This window comes from Arachis ipaensis, chromosome B10 (assembly GCF_000816755.2).
Source record: "Arachis ipaensis cultivar K30076 chromosome B10, Araip1.1, whole genome shotgun sequence".
Classification (NCBI taxonomy): Eukaryota; Viridiplantae; Streptophyta; class Magnoliopsida; order Fabales; family Fabaceae; genus Arachis; species Arachis ipaensis.
The window spans coordinates 125,118,773-125,125,775 of record NC_029794.2 but is presented as its reverse complement, the minus strand read 5'-3'; the positions used below and the strand labels follow the sequence as shown (position 1 = coordinate 125,125,775).

Here is a 7,003-nt window from a genome sequence, read left to right as displayed (position 1 = left end):
AACTAATAAATTCTGATAATTTTTTAATATTTTTTTAATACAATAATGTGTATATAGTGGCTGAAGGCCAAAATATATGATTTATTGACTATGCTATAGTAGTAACTAATTTATAAGTTTCGTGTAGAAGCCACCACTATGTACCAAAAAATCACATGCTTATCTAACTAATTTGTCCTACATGACTCAACTAACAATCTACCATACCTAATTGTATATTATAACTGCTCAATTAACAAATAGTAACGATTGCGTATTATGATCTATGGGAGCTGGGTATACCTGTTATGCTTTCCTTTTAGATTGGTATATGTTGATCCATTTTCTCAACACTTTTAATCTTAGCTATGATGGACTCCATGTGTTCGGAGATCATTCAGGTTTGTTGGCACTATTTGGAAAAGTTGTCTTCAGAAAATCTGAAAACAAAACATGTGAAATTAATTGGTATCAATTACCCATCTACCAATTAAGAATATCAGTAGCATGTATTTAAACCCTTCTACTACTTTATTCAATGGACGTGTCAATATTCTACACAATGTGCGTAATCAAATTATTAAATGACTTTATTTATTGCATTCATTTTGAAAACCCAAAGTCTCCCATTCTTTCTCTCCATTGCTTTCCTATTCTTGAACGTCATGTGGAGAGTCTCACCGTCACTAAGATGGGACACCAAACCATATTGTTCACAAGACTTGTGTAAAAATATAACCATTTATATCATTTCTTTTTATCACTTTAAATTTTAAAAAAATAATTTTATGATATAATTTAAAATTTTATATTCAAAAAATTTAGAATCATTAGAAATTAACCATTAAATTTGTTGTATTTGTATATATAAATATTGAATGTTCTCAAGTGAAGATTGCATTAAAAAATCACTTTTAGTGCTTAATAAAACTGTTATGTAGTACACTGAATTTAGGAAATTATTTTTATTTTTAATTCGTCTCGCAGTAGCAGAATAGAGCAGAAATGAAAATAAAAGTTGTAGAATTAAGAATTAAAAAGAGTAACACAACGATATATTTTAGTTTGACTACGAAGTATAATGTGATTTGTGTCTAGTTTCCACTACAATAATTGTAGAATTTCTACTATAATCAAGATTGATTATAAATAATAATTTCAAAAGACTCACACTCTTATAACACACCTAAACTAACCCAAATTTAATAATCTCTAAGTATTAACCTAACTTAGATAAAAAGAACTAAGTACACTCTAATTTTAGTATATTTTTAAAATCAAACATTCAAATAAAAGAATAAATAAATTTTGTATGATTAACTCTTTTTTTTGGTGAATTCTACTCTACCCTTTTTAAAATAGAGGGTAAATTACCCCTTGTGACATATACAGTGATTATTCATAAATTATTTTTCTACCAGAGTTTTAAGATTCACGTTATCTTCTCTTTTCTTTTCAATTGAGGCGATGTTTCTCTTGAAACTTGATAGTAGTGTTATTTTTATAATCCGCACCAAATACACCTCTTTAAAACCATAATTCCTCAAATCTAATCACCATTTCCAATCAATTAGGTTAGGATTTTAAACTTGTTCATATGCTTTTAATCTCTCATTTCAACGAGCACATCTATTAATTTTTCAACTCTCTCCTTCCTAAGATTTTCTTCCTAGTATTTTTCTTAAAATTCAGTCAGATCAACAATGATACTCCCCTTCAGATAACCAACCCTCATAGCCTTGTATAACTATATAACAAAAACAAACCAAAATATTAGTTAGTCATAAAAACAATGAGTCAATAATTACCATCTTAAGATTTTTATTATCTAAATAATGATTGAAAAATAATTTAAGAGCAATTAAAGATAAAAAAAAAATAAAATACCTTGGTATTTCCTTTCACGCACCAATTACCATCATTTTTAACTAATATATCAAAAATTTCTATAAGTTTTTTAACTCTCTCGTTTTTAGGATTTTCTAGCAATCGTATTAGAGATAGTAATTAGATTTGACGATCTCATTCGAACTTTGGAACTTTAGTTGAAAGATAATTTATCAATAATCATTGTATATGCCACAAGGAGTAATTTATCCTTTATTTTAGAGAGAGCATGATAGAGTTCACCTCTCTGTTTATATCTCTCAAGATAAATTTAATCTAAACAAAAGATAAATATAAATACATTAAAAAAAAAAAAAACACAAACGCTATGTATATGATCTGAATTATGCTCAAGTTGATTGTCTTTTTTCCTGAATGAATTCTTCATATATAGGGCTTTGACTACTTCTTCAATTTTTGAAACATTTCTTATTTGATCAAGCTAGCCCTTGCACTCTTCAATGCTATAATCATTAGCTTTGAATGAGAAAAAATCTTTCCTTCTTCAGTTTGGTAGTAAGTGCAGTAGCTTTTCAAACTTGGTTTGATATCATCTTCATTCTTCAATGATATTCTTCTTAATGTTGTTATTTTACACAATTCCAACTTATTTGTTTAGTCATATCCTTGATTAATTTCTATAATACTCATCATAATAAATTAATTATAATAAAAAAAATCTTATACTATTATCATTATTATTATTATTATACTTAATTAGTATTTATCAAAGATATTATTTTGTATGAATATTATAATGTGTAATATTAATTAGTAAGCAAGCAAGCAAATTAATCCTAAAAGCTATAGAGAACGCAGACTTAATTAAAGAACTTTATAATTTTTTTTCATAAGACACTTAGGGAAAGGCGAGGGAACAATATGAAGATGATTTATATTATGAACAATAAGAAAGAAAGAAGAAGAAACAAAAGAAAAGGAAAGAAAAATATTAAAGAAACCTCTGCCACAAAAGAGCAAAGAGAAAAGATTAAAAGAATCTAAAGAACCTCTGCCACAGGAGAGTAGAGAGTAAGAATAAAAGAAACGAAAAAAAGAACGAGCTAAGATGATTATGTACCTGCTAATAACGAGCAGAGATATGGTGGTGAGTCCACTGAGATTTGCTTCCAGAGATACATCGGCCAATCTAGGGGATGGTCGCACCTGTAAGACAGAGGTTGCTTACAGAAGTTATCGCTGCATACATTGGCTAGAGAGAACCTCACCTGTAAGACAGAGTTGCTTACAGAGGTTATGTTTGCATACATCGGCTCAAGAGAGTCGCACCTGTAAGACAGAGGTTGCTTACAGAAGTTATGACACTGGAAACCAAACTCAAACAAGGTTGCTGAGTTGCGTCGGGAGCGGGTCGAAACTGACAGATGAGCTCATTACCTGCACTAGGGATAGACATGCATCATACTTGTTTGCGCATATTTGTTTGTGAGTGTGTTTTCTATGATTGTGTGTGTTTGTGATTGGGTTTTGTGTTCTATAATTGTTGAATTAGCTCGTACTTTGTTGACTGTTGTTGCTGACCAAGTATATATAAAATGGATATAACTATACACCCCGATCCTACTAAGAACTCCCCAATTCTTACCCTCTATTTCCACCCCTTTCAGCTATAGGTGCGAAGGCTTAGTGCGAAATTACAAGAGCATAGAAGATTCTATTTACAAGTTGTGTTCTTAGATTTTACTTTCCCCTCGTCATTTATTGTTTTGGTTTTTAGAGGGGTAGAAATTGTATTTGAGGGTCTTTGAGTAAGTCTATGTACATAATGCTACGTGAATATATATAATTTTGTGATTAAATGATTTAAAGTACCGACTCTTCATTTTCTTGGTGAAAGTTTCGGTTCGTATTCGCAAAGGCTCAATATTAAATAAAAATAGTATAGAATAAAAAGGTTTAGAGGTAAGTAACACCTGAGCTTTCAGTACGATCATGAGGTGCTAAAAGTTAGGGTGTTACACAATAAATATATTTATACATGTCTTGCATAATAAACAATTATCAAAATAATCAAAATTTAACTAACTTGAATTAGTTGAGTGGTCAATTCACTCATTCACTTAATTAAATGTTCGAGGTTCGAATTCTGCCTTGTACATATACCAACTTATTAGTCAGTCGCAGACCCTTAAATAAAGCTCAAATCTACAACGAATTAGTCTTTATCCTATCGAATTGAGAAATACTTTGACAACCAAAAAAATCATCAAAAGTTTTATAGCAAATCAATCAACTTTTTCATTGTAAAATAATCAAAAAAATTTTACAGCTTGATTATCAATTTTTTTATAAACATAAAAATTAAAATTTTTTTATAAACATAAAAAATTAAATTAGATACATCAATTGTATTTTAATTGTAAATATAGAAGAAAAAGCGGTAACGCATGTGTATATTGTTTTTGTTGGACTTATATCAACTTGATTAGACTTAACTACAAAAATATTTGTACGTGTAGGATCACCGTGTGTATATATAGGTGTATTCTGTGGTGGCATGAAGAGTCATGTAGCTAAGGTGGCCAAGTCAATGCGGCACTGACGCTTGGCATGGTTGTTGTTGCTGCAGCGACAGTTTGACCCGTACTAGTTGATAGTGATATTGAGTGCAGTGTGTAAAATTCGAAGAATGAAACAATTAATCATTGACGGAAACTGCCAATCCCTTTCCCTTCTGCTAGTTGTAACAGCCATTGAAGCACTTCCATGTCCGATGCCTCTAGCTCTGTGCCGGTCTCCCAATTCGAGTAATGGTGATCAACAGAGTGAACTGCTCCTTGTTTGTCGTGAGATGTGAAGTTGACGTCTTTACCTCCACCACATTCAGGTGCTCGCCGTTCCAATCGGCATCCTCGCCGCTGCCTACCTTCGCCATTTGCTAACTAGGTTCGAGGCCGTTTTCTCTGTGACATTGGATCCATGCGATGTCTTCCATTGCTTGTCTCACTACAAGAAAAACATTGAGTACCATCAGATTTACTGTTGTCCTGAAATTGATGGTATAAACGGCGACAAAAATTGTTTATCGGCATATTTTTTCGCCCGACGCTAATTACTGGTTAATTTTTCGTCAATATTTTCAATGCATTTGTCGCTGCTGAGAACTTAGCCAAAGGATTACAATTGGTCCTTCTTTCTCTTCTTGCTCAAGATGATCGATTGATTATTACCGTCCGATTAATCCGATGGAAATTTTGGTGGTATTTCACGTGTTTAGACACTAAGTTACCGTCAGATTAATCCATCGATAAATTCTACGGAAGAATTTTGATTTTTTTGACATAGTTAACACATAATTAGTAGTCAAATTAAAACTTTTGTTAATAAAATTATTAGTAGAAACCTAAAATTAGCAAAAATCAACAAATTATTTTATTAAAAATAAATAGTTTGAATATAATAAAATTTCATAAAAGTAGAATACAATGAAGTAGACAAACAGAAAAATAAAACCCTAACCCCTACAGATTCCGATCATCGTTGTCGTTGTCGTCGTGGTCCCCCTGCTAAGGCGGCGAAGTAGTGATGACATTGGTGCCCCACCAGCAACATTGCTGCTAGAGCCAACAGCGCCGCTACCTCCAATGACAGCCGTTATCTGGCACATGGCTTCCTCATCATAATGCCAAATATTGAGACCCGATATCCAAATTCACACCAATGTCGATCCGAAGGAATTCTCAGAGGGCCTAAAAGAGGTGCTCCATGGTTTGACGGCGACATAGCTATTTGCAATCATCCATGGTCCCCCTAATAGAACCCGATCCCGATCTTTCAAAAGATCAAACTTTACCAACAAGTAGCCAGACCCAACATCTAAAATTTCATAGCCACCTTTGGTCCTCCAAACACTCTTAACCTTATGAGTGATGGCGGTATAGCTAAATTGCTTCCCAAGCACCTTGATGATGATAACATCATGACAAGGTTCAGCTAATGCTGCATGAGTCTTTGGCATAAACCGGACCCAAGGGATACCAGACTCTCCACTTCTTGCTGTAACAGTCACCATCTTATCGCCTACCAAAAATTCCATAGTCCCTGAACGAGGTCTTCGAAGATACCCCACCATTCAACCCTACATTCCCCGTACCAACACCCTTTCCCTCCTCCACAACACCAGGAATACCCAGCCCCTACTCTCCCCCTTATTCCTTTTTTCGGCATCGCCGGATGTCTCACTGTGTATCCCATCCTCATGAGTCCCTTACCCCCTTCTGCTCTCGCTTTCTTCTTCTATATGTATTTTTAATTAATAAAATAGTTATTGTATCATATTTAAATTTTTATTTTAATTTATGTTATATATGTGATGATAATTATATAAATTTTAAAATTTTATTTTATTGTTAAATTTTAATAATTATAGAGACGGATTAGAATGGATACCTACAAAAATGAGTTAAGATTCAATTTTTTATTATTCACAAATAAAAACGAGACCAATTTTAAACAAATTATTATAAAACAAGATAAAATTGAATAGGATAAAAATCTACTCTTACGTACCCATCTTATTGCCATTCCTATTGACAAACTTCACTACTGGTAAAAAATCAATTTCGGATTATTGACGTAAAATGACCTGATAAAATCAATTAGGCTTAACAATGCTAACGACTTTTTTCTTTTTTGATTAATATGCTAAGACTTTTTAACAGGGTGGGAAAGCAATTCTAGATTCAACGTGTTTCTTCCGGTTCGTTTTCTAATAGATGGGCTTGTTTAATCAATGAATATAATATAATATAATATAATATAACCAATTTGGGTTGGTCGAGTAGTCAACGCATTCGTCCGCTTAAACAAGTGTCGGGGGTTTGAATCCCGCCTTGTGCATGCAGCAACTCATTGGCCAATAGCAAACCCTTAAATGGAGCTCAGATCCATAACAAATTAGTCCTTAACCTGTCGAGTTGAAAGATACCGTGAACAAAAAAAAACTAATATAATATAATATAATTTCTTTGAATAACAATTTTTAATCATCAAATAAGTGGTTAAATTTTTATTTCGTTAGACAAATTAATTATTACATTAGATTTATTTAATTTTTACTAAATTTTAACGAGATTATTTTTTTAATAAAATAAAATATTAAAAATTAGTTTGATTC

General features: G+C 32.1%; 1 pseudogene; it reads left to right on the top strand.

The window, feature by feature from the left end:
- Positions 1-4,939, top strand: part of LOC107621448 — a 29,825-nt pseudogene extending 24,886 nt beyond the window's left edge.